Here is a 24550-nt window from a genome sequence, read left to right as displayed (position 1 = left end):
AAAATCTCAAGTTCAATCAGTCTTCTCTTATACCTGAGTTGTAGAAATCAAGTGGTACTCAACTGGCATGTTTATAAAATTTAGTATCTTCAATCTTAACTCAGCTGTCAGCACTGCTCAGGAATCCTTTCATGAACCTTTCCCTGGTCAATCACTTATCCTGTTTTCTAGGGTGATTATCAGAGATTCTCATTACGCTTTAAGAGCCCTCCCCAACCTGACTTCAACCATATCTTGAAATTGAACTCTTCACGTTATTTGACATGAAACTGAACTCCTGATGTTATGAAACTGAACTCAATGTTACATACAAACTTTTCTCATTCCTTTCCTCTATTTGCAGAAGCAGCATTGTTCCTTCACTAAATCCAAGGTATCTTTCCTCTTTTACTCTTGATCTGATCCTCCACTTGGACTTGGCTTCACTGGTCATTTCTGTCCTGTCAGGTATTTTTGCCTTTACCTTTGTTCAGTCTCTGAACCACTGCATCTGTGCCCAGAAACATGGTAAACTTTCACACATAAACCACGCATACCATCCATCTCTGACTGACACATTTTTTCTGCCCCGTCATACCATCCAGCGACCACTCTTTTCTCAGCCAAACTTCTCAAAAGTAACAGTAGCTCCATTTTCTAACATAACTCTATATAACTCTATTTAACTCGATTTTCTAACATAACTCTATATAACATTAACTGTATAACATGACTCTATTTTCTGACCTTACATTCACTTTCACATTTTAAATAAAATTTTGATTATGCAATATTTGATACACACAAAAGAAAATAGTGTAACTCATTAAAGTGACTATTTCAAATCCACCATGCAAGCCAAGAAACAGATCACACCAATACTGTTGCACCCAAGTGCTCCTTCACCATCTAATCCATCACTTTGTGCCACTCATGTCTCCATTATTCTGAATTTTGAGTTTATTCTTACCTTTCTTTTAAAAATAATTTCCTACAAAAAAAATCACATATATCCCTAAACAATACTGATTTGCTTGCTTGAGTTTTATAAAAATTTTACAGTGTATAGTTTCCAGTAACTTGCCTTGTGCAATATTATGATTTCTAGGACTCATCTATGTAGTTTCATATAGCTGTAGTTTCCTCATTTTCATTTATGTTTTTGTGTAAATAACTATAATTTGTTTATTCTGTCATTAGCTTTTGGGCTCTTTTCCATTTCTTTTTTTTTTTTTTTGCTTTCATTTACTTAACAACAAACACATATAGATTATCTACAATGTGTCAGATACTGTTCTGGGCACTAGAGGAAGAAAATAACAACATGGTAAATAACTAAATCATATTCAAGTAAATCACAAAGTATATTTCAAAGTGATAAATGCTATAAAATAAAAAAGAGAGGCTGGGTGTGCTGCTTCGTGCCTGTAATGCTGGCACTTTGGGAGGCTGAGGTGGATCACTTGAGCCCAGGAGTTCAAGACTAGACTTGGCAACATAGCGAGACCCTGTCTCCACAAAAAATCTCAAAAACTGAGTTGGGTGTGGTGGCGCATGCCTGTGGTCCCAGTTATTCAGGAGGCTCAGGCAGGAATCTCGCTTGAGCCTAGGAAGCTGAGATAACAGCGAGCTGTGATCCTGCCACTGCACTCCAGCCTGGACAACAGAGTGAGACCCCATCTCAAAAGAAACAAATTGAAAACAGAGTAGGGTAAAAAGGATTTTAAGTACTAAGACAGGCTGATGGTGAGGGGGGAGATAATACAGAGATCAATGAGAAGGTCACATTTGAACCAAGACTTGAAAGAAGTGTGGGAGTGAGCCATGTGGATATCTGAGGGAAGAACATTCTACACAGAGGGAGTAAAGGCCCTAAGGGGGAACATGACTGGCATGTTTAAGACTTAACAAGGACACCACTGTAACCAGAGCATCATGAGTGAAGAGGGAGAAAAGGAGTGAGGTTAGAGTGATTAAGAGGGAAATGAGTTATACTCTTGTTAGGCCTCATAGGTCACTGTATGCTTTTACTTTGAGTAAATTAAGAGCCATTGCTGAATTTTAAAACATGATCTAAATTATATTAAAAAAAATTCAAATGACTTATACACATTGCGGGTAAGAATATGCTACAACCATTTTGCAAAACTGGCAATATCTGCTAAAGTTGAACATATGCATACTCTATGATCTAGTAATTCTACTTTTAAGTATATGGGCAGTGGAAATGCTTACATATGACACCAACCAAACGATGTAATTTAGAACATTCATAGCAGTACTAATTTTAATAGCACAAAAGTGGATGAAGCATATTTGGGGCTGATTAGGTGTTCAGATTTGGACATGTTACATTAGAAACGTCTATTATCATCCAAATGCAGATTTCAACTAGCAGGCAGTTCATTTTACTATTCTGGAGTTCAAGGAAATACCTACCTAGTCTAGAGATACAAATTCCAGAGTCTTTGGTAGATAGGCTTTAAATCAATGAGACTGGATGACATCAACAAAGGAATTAAAGTAGATAGAGAAGACAATCTAATGCTTTAGATAGGAGCATGAACACTGCTGCTATCTATATGTCTCTCAGCCCACATGTGCAAATGTTTCTTTAAGGTATGTACCTAAGAGAGGAAATGCTGTGTCTTAGGGTTTTGTGAATGTTAATTTTTATAGGATAGTGCCACATACTTTTCCCGAGTATATTAATTTTTATTCCTACCAGCCAGGCATGTGTAAGAGGTTCTACTGAACCTCTCCATTACCTGGTATTTAGATTTTTAAATTTTTGCTCTCACTTTGATCTTATTTTGTATTACCCAGTTCATGTTTTCCACCTATTCTTCTACTGGGTAGGCCTTTTTTTTTTTTGAGACGGAGTCTCACTCTGTCGCCCAGGCTGGACTGGGTAGTCTTTTTTAAAACATAGATTGGAAGAGTTTTTGTGTATTCAGAATACTAATTCTCTATGGTTACACTGGTTGCAAATATCTTCTTCCTAGTTTATGACTTATTTTTCATATATTTTATGATGTACCGAAGTTCTTAATTGTAATTGAGTCAAATTTACTAATCATTTGATAGTCAGCATTTTGTGTGTTGTATCCTAAAAAAACTTTCTCTACTCTGTAGTCATGAAGATACTCTCTCTTTATTATTATTTTTAAGTTTATCCTTTCACATAAGTCTTTAAGTCTTCAAGCATTAATTTTGGGGTGAGGTATGAGGAAAGGATCTGATTCCATTTTAATCCAAATGGATAACCAACTGTCCAGCATTGTTTCTTGCTCCCTATTCCCTAGGACACGTCTCTTACTTTCTGTGGGCATGACAACGCAATTAAGATTATCTTATAGAAGATCGTTTTTTAATAAGAGGATGGTACCCAGAGCAGAGCATCCATTCTACCAAATGACTTGAAATGGAAGTCTCCAAAATCACATTTTTTTTTCTTTTGAGACGGAGTCTCGCTCTGTCGCCTGGGCTGGAGTGCAGTGGTGCGATCTCGGCTCACTGCAAGCTCTGCCTCCCGGTTCATGCCATTCTCCTTCCTCAGCCTCCCGAGTAGCTGGGACTACAGGTGCCCACCACCATGCCTGGCTAATTTTTTGTATTTTTAGTGGAGATGGGGTTTCACCATGTTAGCCATGATGGTCTGGATCTCCTGACCTCGTGATCCGCCCGCCTCAGCCTCCCAAAGTACTGGGATTACAGGCATGAGCCACGGTGCCTGGCCCCAAAAATCACATTTCAACTCACCATAATCAGGCTTTTATCCAGCCCACTCTACTGAGACTGCACTGGCAAAAGTCACTGAGATCAAACTCTTACTTACCAAATCCAATTAATCTTGCTGACAACTCTCTTAAATATTCTCCCTTAACATACGAAATACTAGTTTCTCCTAGTTTCCTTTCTACCTCCTGATCATACTTTTTCAATTTCTTTAATGGCTTCTTGTCTTCTGCTCTTCCTTAAGTGTTTGTTTTCCTGGGAGTTTTGCTCTTGGTCCACTTCTCTTAATCTACATGATCTCTCAAGATGATCTTATTTACTACTCTCATGAAAAATTATCATTCTGTATCTCATCCAGACTTTTTTCTGGAGCTCTATATCTATAATACTTAATTTACATAAAACTCAAAACCAGTTATTTTTTCCATCAATAGTCACTCCGCCTCTGTGTTACCCATGATAAGTTAATCTCAAGACAGAAATGTGAGAATAATCCTAGACTCTATTTTCCCCCTCATCTCAACTTCCACGTCATCTATTTGGGAGTTCTGACAGTTTTATCTCCTAAATATCTCTCAAATCCATGTTCTCTTCTACTCCATTGCTATTGCCTTAGCAGCACTAGGCTCTTTCTAGAACTATTCCAGTATTCTCCTAATGGGTCTCCTTGCCCCCAGTCCCTAGCAATCGATACATCTCTCACACTAATGCTAAACTGATCTAAAAAAAAAAAAAACAAATTTCATTGTATCCTCCTCTGCTTATAACCCAGAGACAATTCTTTATTGTGATGAGATGAAGTCCAAATTCTTTACTGTAGCCTACTATGCTTCCACATGAACTGGGTGAGGCCACTCAAGCTGGTAAAATACTAGTCTATCCTTGTCAATACTATGTGAACCACATTTGTTTCCACTGGGATCAAAATGTCTTCAAGTGGAATTTTGTTATTATTTTGCTATTTTATCATTCATTTTATTATAATTTGTTATAGCCTAAACATAAGGCAGCATAAGGTACTGATGAAGAACATGGACTCTGAGCTAGCCCGTCTAATTCTAATGACAGCTTATAGCTGTGAGACCTTGCAAGTTACTTAACCTCTTTGTATCTTAGTTTTCTCACATGTAAATTGGAAATAATTATTCTATTTCATAGAGATACTATGCAGATTAAGTGAGTTCATATTTGTACAGCACTTAGAACAGTGTTTGGTTCACAGTAAGTGCTTAAGCAATGTCACCTAAGCACAGTGCTAGTGCTTATATTGACAAGCCTACCTGAAAATCAATAGTTCAGGAATGGCAGTTAATATGTTAAAATGTTATGAAGAAATCCAAACACTTGCTATGACATGCCATGCTATTAAGATAGCTCTCTGCAGCTGAGATCGCGCCACTGCACTCCAGTCTGGGCGACAGAGCAAGACTCCGTCTCAAAAAAAAAAAAAAAAAAAAAAAAGATAGCTCTCTGCAAAATATTTGAGATATTACAAAAATAAGCAGGTACATTTTTAAGTTTGCTAAAATTGTCATATAATTAAACAAGAATGGGAAAATGAAAAATATGCTGGTCACTGCATAATGCATTCCTATAAACTGTAATCTTCTCAATGCATCCTCTGTATTTATTCCTATAGAACAACTGTTTGATGCATATACTCAAATTAACAAGGTCTTTAGGAAACAAAAAATACATGCATCCTGTATTTTCCTCACTATAACCAAAAGGTCCTTGAATGTAGTGACCACGTCACTAACACTGAGGATGAGAACTCTGTGGCAAATGGGAGAATAGTAAGGGTATGAAGTTAAGTCTTGTTAAGTTTTCTTAGAAGGGTACTCAAGGTAGGAGTCAACATCACCTAAAGCACACAAAAAGCACTGACATTTGGATGGAAAACCCAACATGATTATGCCCTAAATATCTGCTAGTTACATATAACAAAGCAAAATGTACCTATATTTATCTCACTGAAACTACTGTGAAGAAAGATCCTAAACTGTTTCCAGTAAGTAAGGGATATTATATGGAAAACAATCAGTGAATTAGTAGCTAAACCCATTCCAAAAGACAATTTAAGGTGATTTAAGACATATGTAGCACCCAAACCAAACCAAAACCCAAGCCATGACAAATTGAAGAAAAGGGGAAATTAATATAGAAAAAACAATAAGAAAAAAGAGTAAGCTTAAAAAAATCAAGAAAACAAAGCTAGGCTTGCTTCATGCCTGTAATCCCAGCATTTGGGGAGGCTGAGGTGGGAGGAATGCTTGAGCCCAAGAGTTAGAGACTAGCCTGGGCAAAATAGTGAGACCCTGTCTCTAAATAAATAAATAAATAAAAATTTAAAAAGGAGGGAGGCTAGTCTTGTGCTCTTACTAGAGGATGAGCAATAAAAGCTCTCTGCTCTGTGTAATCTGAAATATGATTAAAATCAGACACCAAGACCACGCTGTCAAGTTGGTTTAGTTAGTTCTTCCCTTCTGCAGTTTAAGTATGGCCCACACTGCCATACAACATGATTCCAATGATTTGGCTTAAAAAAAAAAAAAAAAAACTAAAGCAGGTATAGTCCAAGATGACTTCTACCATATATAAAATTCAGTAAAGCATCCATAAATGTCTAACTTTTAGCAACATGTCCTCCAAAATAGTTGCAAAATGAACAGCTACAACAGATGAATCAGTTTATTTGCAGAAAGAGATTGTTAGTTATGAGGCAAATTAAAAGTAAGAACAGTTGATTTTGATTTTTTTTTTTTTTCCTGGCAAACCAGATCAGCTGTTTATTAAGGCTTCTGTTAGATTATCATAATCAGGGTCATTTGCATGTCCAAAAATTTAAAAGGCAGATTCATTCAGCTAAACAAAGAGTGGTTTCAGGTCACTAAGATATAAAAGGATGGGATGTGAGGTGCACACTTCTACTCTTCTATTTTTATCTGATACTTCAAAAGACTGACTCTGACCCTGACTCTGATTCTTGTGGCAGTATTAAGGTGCAGGTTCTGAATAAGCATCTAAATAATATGTGTTAAACTCATGCACCTTAGAGCTTAATTGACACATGTCCACAGAGTCAAGGAACCAAGGAAAGATCAATGAAATCTGCAACCAGGTGCTCCATGGGAGGGAGTCTATTGCTGGGGAGTGACTGACAATGAAATATGCCAATAGTCTGAGGGGAGATAAGGGAAGTGAAGAATTAGAAACTATAATTTTGTCCTTGGGCACAAATCAAACCTTGTTTCTTCTCCTTTTAACTCTCTCTGATTTGCTCACCCAGGTTTTACCTCTTTTCCCGTTCAGAGGCCTTAGTCAACCTGCATATCTCACCAGATAGTAGCCAATTTCTTTCTTCATAATTTTTCCCTTATACTAAGATGTCGATTCAACAAAACTTTTACTTTACATTATATATGCTAATAGGAAAGCAATGTGAGGATCAGTCTAAGGCCAAATATGTTTTGGATTGATTTGAGGGGTGAGGGTGCCTGGATAAGGTTAGGAGGCTAGATATTAACCAGAAAATGGTCAATACAGAAGTTATCTGTGTTCTAAGTTAGTATTTCCCAAACATTTGGATTTATGTGCCAGCAAAATTTCAAAACAAATTCTGGGGACTCATTAACCAGCTTTTCATTAGGCCAAGTAAAGACATTAAAAGTTAAGAAGAAATTAAGAACAGACGGAAGGAAGTCTATCCTATATTGTCACATCAATTCATAAAGAGAGGATACCGTAACTTCAAACATTATAAAAGATTTAACTTCAGAATTTTTAAAAAGTCTTAAGTGAATAAATTTAACTTAATGAAAAACCACTACATTTATTATTCCCATTTCCTAGACTGATGAAATTTCCCTACATTTATGGATGAGGGTTTGGGAATAACTCTTAGTAGTAATAGGGACAGGGATTTATCTTTCAGGCTGGCTGAGCTCTGGTGACGGGAAGAAGGAAGAAACAGAGCAGAGGTAGGATAATTGTATTATCATCAACCAATCAGGAACACTTCTGAAGTGAAAAAGGGGGCTAAAAATCATTAAAAATACTAATTTGGTATGTTTCTTTATTGACTGATATATTTTAATTACATTGAAGGAGATAAAGTTCTAACAAAATCTATCGAAAAATAAAATGCTTTACTAAAAAACACATAGGCAAGTACATTAAAGAGCATTTAAAGGTATTCTTCATATTGAGTATCTGAATATTGAGGTAATATAAACAGAACAAATATTCTTAGTACGTATGTATTTTAATTTCTTAGCTATACCTGTCTTTAATTCCTTATCACTGGTATTTAATTGAAAAATTTCTTTCAAATAGACATCTTAATTTTTTTAAATAAAATTGCTTACAATGTTGTATTTTATGGTTTATAAACTTAAAGCTGCTGATACCTTCAACTGACTCTTTTTTGTAATATTTTAAGACTATAATATTTATATTAAGAAAAACTGTTTCTAAGGTGCTATCTGGTAAGCTGGGAGCATATCTGCTAAGTGGAGGATATTCTCAGTTCTATTTTTTGTTTCTTATTGAGATGTGTAAATACTTCAAATATTTTTACAATATTAAGTACTATAAAAACTTTAAGTACTTTTACAAATCTCACTGAATTGTCTTTATTTTTCTTTTGCATGTTTCACCAAATTTAGACCTTGTTTTTGAGTTCATTATTGCTGAAAGGGTTTACTGCAAAATAAAAAAAAGTACTGCCAAATAACAGTTACAGATTTGTACAATACAAAAAGTGATAAAATCATTCAAACTATTTTTTATATATTCAGTGGCAGAAATATTTAATTTCCTCATATTTATTTATTTAACCTATATGCTTCCCACTGGTCCTTCTAGTAGGTGCCTTGGTGACACCAAGTGGCCAGCAAAGACAGCAGCATCAAATACTTCTGCCACTACCACCAGGAAACTGAAAGGAGTTAGTCCCTGGTCCTTTAAATCTAAGCACACTTCAATTGACTGGTAATTAAGACTTGCTCTGGCAAGGGTCAGGAAGACAGAATGATTTATTTTGGTTGTCTAAGATTTAACCACAAGTTGAAGTGAAAAAGAGATGGATGAGCTACTTACTAGAGATCAAGGCGGAAGATGGAAATTCAAAATGGTTGTCAACCAAATCTATCACAACTTATTTTAATGAACTACTAATAATATTGTTTTAAAATGATAAATCCAAGACAAATGTTAAACCAGTTAGGTATCAAGATGAGGCAAAAACCAGAACTGTCTTAGACAAATTGGGATATAAGGTCCCCCTACTAATAAGGAATACCTATTTATTAAGGCTATGAAACACCTGGCAACATTTATTCATATAAGGCAGGCAATTAGTGTAGGCCTTGATCTAGGAACTCACCAAGTTGATGAGTCAGAACTTGGGAACAGAATAAGGAAGTTACAGAAGAAACAGAAAAGATCAAGGTCATTATTCATGCTTAGATGTTTAGAGACCTTTCTTTTCCTTGGAAATTTATTATTCTTTTTAAAGTTTGGATAAAGCAGAATGCTTAAATTAGGGGCCTAAGTATGATTCAGAATTGTGGATAATTTCATTTATCTGTGTACAAGTAACTGAAAATTTCTATGATTAGATTTGCAGCACAATTAGATGTATCAGTGACAAACACTAAGTAGAGTACATTTCAAGAACGACTCATGGTTAGAATCTACCTTTAGCAGTAAATTGAACTGCATATAAATAGAAAACTTGAAGGAGACATGTTTACCAAGCACCTGTTTCTAAACAAGAAATTATTTTTAGTGCACTTGTTTAGAAAGCTGCAGAGGCTGTGATATTAATGTGCACGAATGCAGCAGGTTGTGAACATTACTATTTTTAGTATCAGCCTAATATGAACAATGATGAATCATTCTTTTGTTATTTTAGTAGGAAAGAGTACTTAGGATTTACTGCAGCACATTAGGTTAACTATGTCTCAATAACTGAACACCCACACTTTGACATCACATAGGCAGTGATACGGATCAGTGACGCAAATCCTGTCAGGATCAAACATTAAGGACACAGATTGAAAAACACTGCTCAAGTGACAAAGCAGGCTAGTCATCTATCATGCAGACTGCATTAAATCAGTACTGCTAATGTCATCACAGGTTGCGCTAGGTTCTCTTTTTACATAATAGCTAAACTTTTTAATTTTAATTACAGATTGCCCATACAACAGTATCTATATTTTAGTTTCCTCACAGCTTCTGTGCTTTAAGGTCTGGACCCTTAGAAACATGTCTTAAGGTTCTACTAGCCATATGAATTATCTGTAAAAAGGTCTCTGTATCCAGGCTTTTTAAAATATCATCTGCAGATATGTTGCCATTTATTAAGTATTTTATATAATATGCTGTGCTTGACAAAATACCATTTTGATTCAGATTTGGAGCACTACACTATGGCCTTACAATTCACTGCAATTTCAGGGTCTTCTTCCCACTAGTCACTTTTTCTTTGGGCCTATAATTTTAAAGCTTTATTAGTCTTTTTGGGCATCAAAATATCAATTTTTTAACGGTTACAGCTGGATAGCTTATGAGTAATCATACGTGTAAGGTTTCAAAATATATTATCCCTGAATTAAACATATCCACACCTAACTGGAAATCTTTTCTTCTATAAAAGGAAGAGAACTTACCCCTGGAGGCTTGACACAGAATGTTCACATCCTGCTGTAGGTTCTTCCAAAAAGAAACTAGGCCTGTACACTTAAAGCATTACCCTTCCTATTAGTTTACGTGGTAAGACTGGCACTTCCCAGGGGAACTGGAAAACCAAATGGAGATCAAAGCTGGAGGCACATCTAATAACCTTTCATTCTGTCATCATTACTCTGATACAGACTAACATGAAAACATGCCAAGGGCCTTTTCCCATACCCTCAGGCTTTTGCTTTGGTGGCGTTTCCTCAAGCAGTGTTGCTTCTTAAGAAAAACTGTTTTAAAAAAAATGTAAAAAAGCAAGGGCTTTCTCTCATTCTAAGTTGTTGTTGTTGTTGTTTTAACTGCTAATCATTTAAAAGAAATATTTGGAAAATAAAAACACTGCTGAGACAGTTGTTCTCATAGTTCTTTTTGACTGTGAAATTTGTAAATCATCCTAGTTTCTTCTTACCCTCCACACTGAGCCTCCCTCATTCTTATTACTACAGTTTTGATTATCCCCTGCTTAAAATCCTTCAATGGTTCCGTTTCTTTCAGAATAAAATGTGAAATCTCTAGCATGGCATATAATGGTATTTGCAAAGTAGCATATATTTTTAGTCTCATTTTCAGACACTCTCCCATGCAGTCTCTTCTCCAAGCCACCTCTCTAATCACAGATTTTCCGTTTCCTCTAATCTCTGTGTGCTTGGGCTTTGCAAATGCCGTTCCTTCTGTCTTGAAGATATTTTTCTATTTTTTTTTTTTTTTTTCCTTCTGGCTAACTTTTACTTCTTCAAGCATCATCTTTTCCTAAGCACTCAATGACTTCCCTATGCTTGCTCAGGTATTCCTACCCTGGCCTCCCACGTAAATTCCATCATAGCACTTAGCATTGCCTTCTTTGTTTTTAACTATGGGTTACTCTTCTGTCTGTTGTACTAGGCTGTGAGGCAAGGTCTACGTCTTTCAAAGAATGAGTTGTTCCTCAGGACATCAAAAGGGATTTAAAATAAATTATCTCTCCAGGGAAAAGAGCATATATTCAGTGACTGTGTTTTCTGTGTTCTAGCAAGTGACTGAACACAGAAGACTGGACACAAATAAGCGAGACACTTCAGCATATTAAGACTAAAAATAATATTAAAATATTGAAATATGATGGTATTTTACTGTAATGATAAAAGGATTTTCCAAAAATATTTAAGGATTACATGATAAAGCAGAAGGGAATGTCAAAGACAGAACTCTGTTAAACCATGAATAATGGAAACTGGATTTGATTAAAATTCATTCTTTAAAAGTGAACGACATCTTCAAACAATGGTATCACACGGGTTTTGGGATCAGAGAGTCCAATGCTAACTCTACTCAACTCTGGTAGAGTCATAATTTTAACCTCTGGAGCCACAGAGAAAATAACATACCTGTAAAGAAATCCTGTCCTGCAACCATTATGTTATTTTGTGATTCTTATGGTTAATGGTGATATGTTTGGATGCACTTTAATCAAAGACCATAACCACAGTCAGGAGCACAAGTCACACTTCTCTAGATACAGGAAGAAACTTTCTGAAAAATGAAATTATGCCTAGTGTTTGTCGCCATAACAGGGGAAAACTTACAGAATGAATCCTAGATAAGGTGGAGAAGAATGATTTTTCTATCTCTATATATCTAGGTAGTGTCTAAAAATCACATCCAACATGTTGCCATACAAACAAAGGAACCAGGAAAGATCTTTCCTGTTTCCTAGAACATTTTCTGCAGATGGTACAAAAGCATGTAAATGAGATTATATAAATTCACGGTAGTTTCTTTATAACATTATATAAGTATTCTCTGGACATCCTAGCCTCATCCCAGCCATGCTTTTGGAAAAAAATTACAAAGGTTTGCCCCTTGGTTAGAATGCTTAATTAGTACTTCCCTGAATCAAAAAATGTAGTAGAAGTTACTACAAGGCTAAACTAAGGTAAATCTCTGTGTTTGTGATTCAGTTGTCCTTCTCACCAGGATATCCTTCTAATGAAGCTACCTTGGAGAGTCTGGTTTTTATTTTTAATAAGGAAGGTGACCTTTCTAGACATTCTTTCACAGTGTTAAGAAAATAAATCCTCAAGGTATAAAGATTCTCTGCCTTGAGTTTCTTTTATATTTTATTTTATTTTCTTAGGCTAGTCAAGTGAAGCAGTGGGAGTGGAAAGGAAACAAATAAATCCATAACGGGATATGATCAATTAGTTGTAAACACCACTGCATTCGGACTAGTGGGTTTCTTATCTATCCCGAATGTCAGAATTCTTTTAAGCCAGTTCTATATTATGATATGAACTTTAGACATTTTTTTTCTTCCATTCCCTTGATTTTCAGAAAACGGATGGACTATTTGATGTACTGATAACCTTGATATGTCTGATTTTTTGGCTTTTACTAGTTTAAAAATTCACTTATCTGCACCAAAAACACTATGGTATATCACTTTCCTGAATGAGCTTAGGGTCTTAATTTAAAAAAACAACTATACATTTTTAAATAAAGTTGGACTAAACAATTTAAAAGGGGTTAAAACTTCGCTTATATAATTATTTATGAAATTCATGTTGACATTATCAAACTATACGTAAAGTATAAAGAAGAAAAACCTCCTATAATCCTACCGTATACTTGGAGGAAATATGCCAAAATTATTTTCCATGGATCTGTATTTTCAATGCAAAAGTAATGTTTTTTCTTATTACAAAAGAGTTAATTTTGTTGCTATCCTTAATCATATATATCAAATAAATGGTCCTGATTAAACCAAACACCTAATTAATAAAACTTTTTAATCTTCCATTTTTGAGAGAAAAAGAATAGAGGAGGCTCACCCTGTAAGTGTCCTCTTGGAAGTATTTTCTAGTCCCTGGATTGGTTTGGATGCTCCTGCTATATGCTTCCACAATGCCTTTTCTTTTTCTTTTTCAATCACAACACTTGTCTCACTTCATCGAATTCCTTAATCTTCTGTCTTTCCTAGGAAACTGTAAACTTCATGGGGGTCAGGTACAGTCTATGTTGCTTATCACTACATCTCCAGTGTTTTGGAATAGTGATTGCACATATTAGGTTAAAAATTATTTACATAAAGTAATGGGTTTAAAAAGCAACCCCCACGCCATATTCTAATCTAGATTCAACTCTATCTTCTACATAATCTACAACTATATAGTACAATCAGTATTATTAATACTTACAATGATTTAAGGCACGGAAAGACTGAATTATTTTCTGTATATTCTGCTTACCATGGCTGAATTTGTTATTCTGTAAATATTTTCGGTAAGATGAGTTGGAAAAAGGCTTCTGGTTTTCAGTTAATCAAAAAGGTATTTTACAAGGACATTCTGTGCTTAGGTTAAGGTTTAAAGCACACACTTTTTATGCCTATTGTTATTAACTCTAATAATATCATCTTTAGCAAAAATATCTTAAAACCAATTGATTAAGATTTCTTCCCAAAAAAGTAGAATCAAATGGTATTAGTCACCCCACCCCACCTCTGCCATTTAGGGTAATAAAAATTAAGGTATTTCTTAAGTATAAATGAAGAAAGAGCCTTTTTCAACCTCTCATACTCAGTGCTATCGTTCACTCCTTAAAATTCTTTCAGTGAAATCACCCCTCAAAACAGGATTAGTAAAGGAAATAAAACATGTTCTCTCATTGCTCTGAGGAAAAATTACATCTTGCAATTAAAAGCAAAAGAGGTTCTGTTTGCCCCAGCATCATGCAATATAAATCATGTAAAGCTAAATGGCACTTTTTGACAGGGATAGTCTTGAGGTTCAAAGATAAATTTATGAGTACAGTATTTGGTAAAATAATTTGGTTTTAGCTCTTTAGAAGTTAAGACATTACTTTCAGCATTCAATTTTGAAATATATTAAATATTTCAGGAAGCAAGTACACGGTTTGGAGGAACTAATCATTGTTGAACTATGAGTAGAGTACCATCTTAGGTACTCTATGTTTGAGAAGTCACTGTAAGGTAACTGTTAGAAGTATGCACTCTGCAGCCAGGCTGCCTGAGTTCAGGTCTCAGTTGAGTCATTCAGTAACAGGCGAAATTAACCTGTGTCTCAATTTCTTTGTATATAAAATGAAGATAATAGCTAGCTGAAAGGGTTGCTGGGAGGATTAAATAGGTTAATCACATGTAGAGTGTTTACAACACTAACTGGTACAGGGATTGTTCAATAACCATTAGCTAATATATATGCTAATTAAATAACAAAGTCACTTTCTCTCCCTTTTTTCATTACTTGAGGATCTATAAGGCAATGTCTTTGCAATTAGAAATGACTAAGTGCTGAAATAAAGACAATTCTATTGTTACACGCCTAAAATAAGTAAATAAACATTTACTGAATTTCTGTATGTAAGGGGCAGTTGTAAGTGCTACGGGGAGGAGAGTGGAGGGGAAAGTAGCCTACAAAGAGTATATTACCACTGTGTCATGGTTTTGTATCATAATCAGTTGAGAAAGGCTGATGCGGGCCTACACATCTGTAGGTTTAAACTCCTCAGTTGATTCCAAGATATCTTGGTGCAGGTAAAAATTATTCTTTAGAAATCAAAAACTTTCATTTGAGTTCTAGATCCACCACTAACTAGATAGGAAGCTTTTTATGAATCTCATATACCTCTCTAAGATTTAAAGTTGATTAATGCAATCAATGCATACAACACAATCTTGGCAGACAATGAGCACCTAATTACATTATTAAAGATGGACTCTAAGACAGAAAAAAAAGACAAATAACAATATAGACCAATAAATAACATGCCAGATAAGAGATATAAGCCTGACAATATATACATTACAAGAAATGAGGAAGGTTTTTTTTTTTTTTTTTTTAACATTGGAGTGGTCACAAAGAGTCTCAAAATAGATGTAACTAGTATTGGGTTTTGAAGGGCTGGAAAGATTCAGAAAGCTTTCACCCGTATGTGTGCATGCTCCTGTGTAATTTTTGTAAGAAGGAACGATGTGAACAAAGGTATGAAGGAGGTGTGATGGTTAATACTGAGTGTCAACTTGATTGGATTGAAGGATACAAAGTACTGATCCTGGGTATGTCTGTGTGCGTACTGCCAAAGGATTTGAGTTAGTGGGCTGGTAAAGGCAGACCCAACCTTAATCTGGATGGACACAATCTAATCAGCTGCCAGTATGGCTAGAAGAAGGCAGAAAAATGGAAAAAGAGAGACTGTTGAGACATTCCTTCTAAGGTGAAGGATATGTTGCTGCATTTATGGCCCCTCCTACAACCAAGAAAGAGGCACAATGCCTAGTGGGCCTAATTGGATTTTGGGGGCAACACATTCCTTATTTGGGTGTGTTATTTCAGCCCATTTATCGAGTGACCCGAAAGGCTGCCAGTTTAAGTGGGTTCCAGAATAGGAGAAGGCTCTGCAACAGGTCCAGGCTGCTGTGCAAGCTGCTCTGAAACTTGGGGCATATGACCCAGCAGATCCAATGGTGCCTGAGGTGTCAGTGGCAGATACGGATGCTGTTTGGAGCCGTCGGCAGGCCCCCATAGGTGAATCACAGCAAAGGCCTCTAGGATTTTTGGGGCAAGGCCCTGCCATCTTCTGAAGATAACTACTCTCCTTTTGAGAGACAGCTCTTGGCCCGTTACTGGGCTTGGTGGAAACTGCACATTTGATTATAGGTCATCAAGTCACCATGCGACCTAACTGCCTATCATAAACTGGGTGCTTTCTGACTCATCTAGCCATAAAGTGGTTCAGGCACGGCAATATTCCATCATCAAATGGAAGTGATTGAGCTCGAGCAGGTCTTGAGGCACAAGTAAGTTACATGAGGAAGTGGCTCAAATGCCCATGGTCTCCACTCCTGCTGCTCTGCCTTCTCTGCCCCAGCCTGCACCTATGGCCTCATGGGGAGTGCCCTACAGTCAGCTGACAGAGGAAGAGAAGACTGGGGCCTGGTTCACAAATGGTTTTGCATGATATGCAGGCATCACCCAAAAGTGAACAGCTGCAGCACTACAGCCCCTTTCTAGGACATTCTTGAAGGACAACAGTGAAGGGAAATCTTCCCAGTGGGCAGAACTTCAAGCAGTGCAACCGGTTGTGTACTCTGCATGGAAGTAGAAATGGCCACATGTGCAATTACATACTGATTCATGGGCTATACCCAATGGTTTAGCTAGATGGTCAGGGACTTTAGTCCTCTGAGCATCTTTAAGAGAGTTGTTTTAAAGTCTCTGTTTTCTTTCACAGCCCCAGGATTTTTTTTTTTTAAGTCTGTATTTAGTAGATCTACCACTGAGTCTTTTTTCAGGAACAATTTCTGTAGATTTCTTTTCTTTCCTTTGAATGGGCAATACTTTTCTGTTTCTTTGTATGCCTTATAATCTTTTTTTGTTGAAAACTGGACATTTAAATCTAATCATGTAGAAAATCTGGAAATCAGTTTCTTCCCTCTCCCCAGAGTTGGCTGTTTTTTGTTATTGTTCTGATTTTTTTCTTATTGTCGTAGACTCTCTCCTTGCTATGGATCAGCCTGACATGTACATTTAAGGTCTTCCCAGAGCCTATGTCTTTCCCTGAGCATGCATGGTCATTTTCAATTTTCCCTGTTAAAGCAGATTTGAGACAGAGTCTTGCTATGTTGCCCAGGCTGGAGTGTAATAGCACAATCATAGCTCATTGCAACCTTGAACTCCTGGGCTCAAGCAATCCTGCTGCCTTAGCCTCCCGAGTAGCTGGGACGACAGGCATGCACCACCATGTCTAATTTAAAAAAAAATTTCAGTAGTAGAGATGAGGTCTCACTATGTTGCCTTGAACTCCTGGCCTCAAATGATCCTCCTACCTTGGCCTCCCAAAGTGTTATGATTACAGGCATGAGCCACTGAGCCTGGCCTATGGTACATGTTGACTGGCCTAATCTTTAATGCATGGCTCCCAGACAGGGAGAAAAAAAAAAAAAAAAAAAAAAAAAAAAAAAAAAAAAGGGTGATAAAAGGGTGTTGCCCTTTAAATCCCCTGGAAATCACAACAACCAGGGGGCGGGGTGAGGGGGGCACTTACAATAGAGGGTCACACAATACCAATGGCTACCCATTTCTTTGTTTGCATCTCTGTGACAGAAGCAGCAGTCAGAGGTCAAAGCACAGACCCCTGATCTGTACAATCTCCTGGATGTGTTTTTTTCTTTTTTGAGACAGAGTCTTGCTCTGTCACCCAGGCTGGAGTGCAGTGGCATGATCTCGGCTCACTGCAACCTCCGCCTCCCAGGTTCAAGTGATTCTCCTGTCTCAGCCTCCTGAGTAGCTGGGACTACAGGCACATGCCACCATGCCCAGCTAATTTTTGTACATTTTAGTAGAGACAGGGTTTCACCATGTTGGTAAGGCTGGTCTCGAACTCCTGACTTTGTGATCTGCCCACCTTGGCCTCCCAAAGTGCTGGGATTACAGGTGTGAGCTAGCATCTCTGGCCTCTGGGATATGTTCTTAAAGAAAGTGGGCAAATCTCTCATCTCTTTTTCTTATCCTGCCCTTTTCCATTCTCTTCGGCACATGCACGTGGTGGTGAGCCAACCTGGATCATGCATACATTGGCAGTAACCTAGGGATAGCAGGCCAAGGCAAAAGTAACCTAGGCCACTTGTATAACCTATGGAGCAGCACCTCCATACAAGCACTAACTGTCTACCTTTGTACTATAATTTATGAGAAAAGAAAAAAGTTCATATTATTTGTCTTAGTTTTTTATTGCTGTGTAACAAACAGTGGTTTTAAAAAGTACCCATTCATTAGCTCAGTTTTGTACTTCAGAAGTCTAGGTATGGTGTAACTGGCTTCTCTGCTCAGGGTCTCATAAGGCAAAAATCGAAGTGTGAGCTAGGGTGTATTCTCATCTGGAGGTTGGAGGCCTCTTACCAAAAGCTTACGGTTGTGGCAGAATTAAGTTTTGTAATTGCAGGACTGAGGTCCCCATTTCCTTGCTGGTGGTTAGCCAGGGACCACAGTCAGTTCCCAGAGCCCACCCACATTTCTTGCCATGTGGCCCTTTCTATCTTCAAAGCCAGCAAGAAAACTCTTCCACTTGCTGACTTCCCTCTCATGCTTCAAATCTCTTCCAGAAGAGCCCTGTCTCTTTTCATAAGGACTCGCGTGATTAGGTGAGGTTTATTCCAGACAATCTCTCTCTCTTAAAAATCATCTGTACCATGCAATACAATATAACCCAATTGTGAAAGTAAAATTCATCATATTCATTGTCCTGGAAATTATGTAGGGTATATACAACAGAAGGTAACAAGATTGGGGGCCATCCTGGAATTCTGCCTACCACATATTTAAGCTCTGGTTTCAGGTATCTGCTGCTTTAAAAATGGTTTTTGATAAATATAAAAATTTACTAAATTTATTTTTTTTAATTGTGGTAAAATACAGATAAAACTTGCCATTTTAACACATTTTAAGTGTATGGTTCAATGTTAGGTACATTTACATTGTTGTGCAACTATCACCACTATCCAACTCCAGAACTTTTTTTTTTTTTTTTTTTTTTTTTTGAGACAGAGTCTTGCTCTGTCGCCCAGGCTGGAGTGCAGTGGTACAATCTCGCTCACTGCAAGCTCGCCTCCCAGGTTCACACCATTCTCCTGCCTCAGCCTCCCGAGTAGCTGGGACTACAGGCGCCCGCCACCATGCCCGGCTAATTTTTTTGTACTTTTAGTAGAGACGGGGTTTCACCGTGTTAGCCAGGATGGTCTCGATCTCCTGACCTCGTGATCCGCCTGTCTTGGCCTCCCAAAGTGCTGGGATTACAGGGGTGAGCCACCACTCCCAGCCTCCAGAACAGTTTTCATCTTCCAAAACTAAAATTCTGTACCCATTAAATAATAACTCCCCACTCTTCCCTCCCTCTAGTCCCTAGCAACCACTATTCTATTTTCTGTCTCTATGAATTTGACTATTTTGGATGCCTCACGTAAGTGGAATCATGCAATATTTATCTTTTTGTGACTGATTTATTTATCTCACTTAACTGCTACATACTTTTGAAATTAAATATTAATACACATCAAAAAACACTGCTGTGTGCAGTGCCTCATGCCTGTAATCCTAGCACTTTGGGAGGCCAAGGCAGGAGAATCACTTGAGGCCAGGAGTTCAAGACCAGCCTGGTCAACATAGCGAGACCCTGTCTTTACTTAAAAAAAGAAAAAAAAAGACTGAGAAGGAAGTGCTAGTGTGGTAGGAAAAAAAAAAAAAAAAAAAAAAAAAACAGGAGAATACATAAACTGTAGAAGGGCAATCAAGAGAGTAGTGTCCAAGAAGGAGGAAACAATAAGCTGGGTTAAATATGCTGGGTCGAATGCTGCTGGTTCAAATAATACACTGAGGTCAAGTATGATGACAAGTGAGAACTGACCACTCATTCTGGCCACACAGAGGTTACTGGTGACCTTGACAAAAGTGTAACAATCATTCAATCTAGAAGTAGTAGCAGTATATGATCACAATAGTTACTACTGTTATGGATTATTTTCCCATAGTATGAGACTTTTGGAGTCAAGCTGAGCGAAATAAAACTGTGCCCAAATGTGATCTCTTTGGTGTCAGTTTCCAAGTAATTTCATGATGAAATGGAACTAAAAAAATATTTTGAGGAAAAACACAGGTAGTAGAAAAAGTAAGAGATTCCCTATATGTTGTATGTAACTATCTACTGAGACCATTTACTGAATTAACAAATATTTATTGAGTGCCTACATAGTGCTAGGAATAAATTTTATTATAACTGAATGTTTCCTTAATTATTCATATATAAAAAGTTAAAAATGTTTAGATATTTAAAAATTTGCAATGGTCCATAAAGATAGTATGTCTATCGGGTTAATCTCAACCTAAGCAAATAAGTAATGAAGCTAATGCCGATCGTGGCCTTAGAAAATTTGATTCTAATAAAAATCTGATCATAGCATTCTAAGAAGAAGCAAATGTCTGAGAAATCAAGAGCAGAGAGCAAAACCTTTCTTCTACAGAAAAATAGGCTTCTAAATTTCTATTACCTAGAATATAACAACTATTTTTACATAGAAATAACTGACCACAGAATGATCATTTAATTTATAAAACCAACCAACTTCCCCCTCATAAAAAACACATTACTATTTTATTTTACTTACACACATTTATTTTATAATTGGTATTAGATATTCAAAAGGCAGCTTTTAAAATCAAACTAAATGGAAGCTGCCTTAGATACATAGTTCTTAGGAATTAGCTTAAAATCTGCTTAAAATGAAAATCTTCTCTAGTTCTTTTGACTGTAAATTTTTGACTCTTGTAAAACATCCAAATTCATTTTTCTTGTCTTTAAAATTATCTCATCTTTCCTTTTTTCCCTGTTCCAAGTCAATTTGCTTCTCTAGCCTTCTCATTTCCTAGCTCTTATCTACTTTAGGTAAGTGGCTTTTTTCCTAAAAGGGAAAACAGGAAGAGAGAATGGTACACAAAATAAACATTTTATATTCATATTTCTATCTATGTAATAAAATAGCATTTTGTGAGGCCAGCTCAAAAGAAGGCTTAGATCCTTTTACGTCCATTTTAGTCACTAAACAATATCAAAAGTGCCAGAATGCAAGAGGTTTGTGAACATTTATTCAAAAGCTAACATAAGATATTTCACACACTCATCTTTCTGGATCTTAATTTCCTTTTGTCATCAGTCATTAAAAATTTTTTTAATCAAGATTTTTGTTGCTTATTTTAATAGCACTCACTAAACTGGCTTAGATTTTATACTTCCAAGAGAATAAATATAACAGTGATATTTTATTTATTAGGAACATGAAGAACTGATGACAATTAATTTCCCTATATTTTCCTTTCGAACATAAATATTGCGATTTTCTCTTAAATAAGTCTTATATAACATACTTTCTCTTAAAAAGTTACATTTAATAGCTCTCTGGGACAGACTGGGACTATTACACAATGTGCTCAGAATGAATCACAGTCATTCACTTAAATTGAAATGGGCTGAACTTATGAATGGATGATCTGTTATAATTCATTTTTACAAACATGACTCATCAATATTTCAAAGCTAGTATTTTGAGCGACTCTAATTAAACTGATGTTTTCATATTAAAAAGGAAAGTATAAAGAGCAAATTTTTAAATACAATCATGATTTCCACCAGTATGAAAAATAGTTACCTATGCTTTAAAGAATTTTCTAACGGAAGTTAAGGTTATTTAAGTAATGTATAAAGGACAAACTTCTCCATGGTTTAGTTTGCTAATTATGAAAAAAGTGAATAGTCACATGGGAATAAAAATCTACTACATGTGGTTTTGACTTGAGTTACTTATACTTTCAGTAGAACTTAGTCTGATTTGCTGTAATGCAAAGTCAGTGGGCAAAAGATAACCGGTGATCTTGTAAAAAATTATTATAATATCAATCTCCATAATATTAAAATATTTTTAAGACATGGTATGTAATTAGTATAGTTATGAATATGTAACTATTTGAGAGCTGACAGAAATTTGTAGAATCTAAATTGCCCTAGCCCTTCCTCATTTCAGTATGTGCACAACACGGGCCAGAATTTAAGTAAACTACTTAGGGCTATAAATTAATAGCACTTTAGACTTGTGATGAACCTTAAAAGGCATGAACAATCCCCTCAAAAGAAATAAACCATCTTCTATAACACTACCATCAAGTGAAGAGCCAGCAGATACATTACCACCTACAAAGATGGATGGGAGAGGCTGGGTGCAGTGGCTCATGCCTGTAATTCCAGAACTTTGGGAGGCCAAGGTGGGTGGATCACCTGAGATCAGGAGTTCAAGACCAGCATGGCCAACACGGTGAAACCCTGTCTCTACAAAAATACAAAAATTAGCCGGGCATGATGGCAAGTGCCTGTAATCCCAGCTACTTGGGAAGTTGAGGCAGGAGAATCACTTGAACTTACGAGGCGAAGGCTGCAGTGAGCTGAGATTGGGCCATTGCACTCCAGCCTGGGTGACAGAGTAAGACTCCATCTCAAGGGGGGGAAAAAAAAGGATGGATGGGAAACTGATCACTCTTAACCCTCCTTTGACATCTCCATTTATTACAAAGTTCTTCTTCATGCCAAGCTAAACTCTGTTTTCTTTTAACTCCCACCCATTGGTTCTAGAACCCAGGTCAATTTACTCCCAGACCTGCGCTTTTAACAATGCACCATTAATTCTGTCACATAGTCTGTTACTTCTTTGAAGTTTTATTGTGATTATAGGAAGAAATGGTGTATGTGTAGTATCTCATGCCTACTGTTACAGTAACTGCAGCAAAAGTTGTAGTGACTATGATATACAAAACAACAGACATAACTTCTGATAAATTTCAGAGGTATTTCTAATATCAAAGCCCTGAAGTATCAAGAGTCATGAGGCTGAGGTGTCTCAGAGATTCCAGGATATCAGAGCAGGTTACTAGGAGTCTTACTTGCACGAGGACTCTGCATTCCTCTCTCTTCCCCAACAAAGACATCCTGAGAGAACAGGGCTTTGCTTATGTTCAAAAAGCCCTGTAATGGCAGGAAGAATCAGGATCAGGTACTTGAGGAAATGAGGTGAGAGCAGAAAAGCAATGAACAGCAGCAGCAATGAAGAAGAAAAGTGGGATAGAGGAGTTGACAATAACTGCCCCAGAAGCACCAGGCTGGTTACTTCTTGAATGAGGGGAGAGTAGAAACAAGAAAGGATAAATAAAACCCTAGTGGCAGAAAAAGCCATATGAGCAACAATGAGGAGAAAACACCAATAACTCCTGAGAAGCTGGTCTGAGCCACTTGAAACCAAAAGGCTAGCAATAGGACTTCTAGGTGGAACCTGATCATACTAACTATATTAGGTGAAGAGGTTCACAATCAACACACTCTAGTACTGTTAATTAAGTTCTTGTCTTCCCTAAGTAGCGTGAGGTATGAGAAAACGAAGGTGATACCTCTCAGAAAACTTGAATTCACATTGATACTTTTTCTACACAAAGAGTCAAATCATAAGAAAATAAGCATAAACCCAGAATTTTTGGTCAAATGATCATCACCCAAGTGATATCTGTGGCTCACCATTTACATATTTAAATCAATATTTTCATATAATTGTATAATCTTAAATGGTGCTCACACTGAAGACTCTGAGGCACTAAAATATCCCCAAGTATGAGAAGTATATTTTTGGTATATAATAGTTGCCAAGGCACGCAAGTACTGTACACAAAAATATTTTAGCAGTTCATTTTCACATATTGACAGAATACCCATAAGCAAAAGGCATTATTTTAGCATAGATGATAAGAGATGAAAGAGGCAATTTCTGTTGTTAAACAAAATGGAAGATAATATTCCACTTAAGGTTTTTGTACCAAAATAAAGACAGCATTATTGTTCTTGCCCCTATAAGATTCAGAATGTAGTGGAAATTTCTCTCTCAAGTATTTATTTCATCGGTAGTGGGTATTAATAAATTAACTAGTTGGTATACTATTTATAGGTCTACTATGAGCAATAACCATTCACTAGCTCAATTACTTTATAAAATGTGCCTGTGCACATATAGACTTGTTAAATTTAAGACTCATTTAGAGTCCTCATTCCCAGAATTAACTAAAGAGAACTCAGTTTAATAAACAGATTATTCTGGAATCAAAGCGTCTTTAGTTACAATAACTGCTGGAATTCACCTAATCAAAATTATCTTTCTATGCTGGAATTACTTTTATAATATCATCCAACCAGGGAATGAACACATATAAAGGTGGGACGCTGGTATAAGAAACAATTCCATTTTTATACAGCCATAGCTGTTCTTCCCTGTGTCAAAATCTGCTTCCTTAGCCAGGCATGGTGGTGAATGAGCCTGTAATCCCAGCACTTTGGGAGGCCGAGGTGGGCAGATCACCAGGTCAAGAGCTCAAGACCAGCCTGGCCAATATGATAAAACCCCATTTCTACTAAAAATACAAAAATTAGCCGGGTGTGGTGGTACACACCTGTAGTTCCAGCTACTCGGGAGGCTGAGGCAGAACAATCGTTTGAACCCAGAAGGTGGAGGTTGCAG

General features: G+C 36.7%; 1 protein-coding gene across 4 annotated transcripts in view; it reads right to left on the bottom strand.

Annotated features, from left to right (window-relative positions):
• Positions 1 to 24550, bottom strand: part of FNDC3A (fibronectin type III domain containing 3A) — a 226865-nt gene that overhangs the window by 102733 nt on the left and 99582 nt on the right. The gene's annotated exons all lie outside the window — the stretch shown is intronic.

This window comes from Macaca fascicularis, chromosome 17 (assembly GCF_037993035.2).
Source record: "Macaca fascicularis isolate 582-1 chromosome 17, T2T-MFA8v1.1".
Lineage (NCBI taxonomy): Eukaryota > Metazoa > Chordata > Mammalia > Primates > Cercopithecidae > Macaca > Macaca fascicularis.
This window is presented reverse-complemented; position numbering and strand designations above follow the sequence as displayed.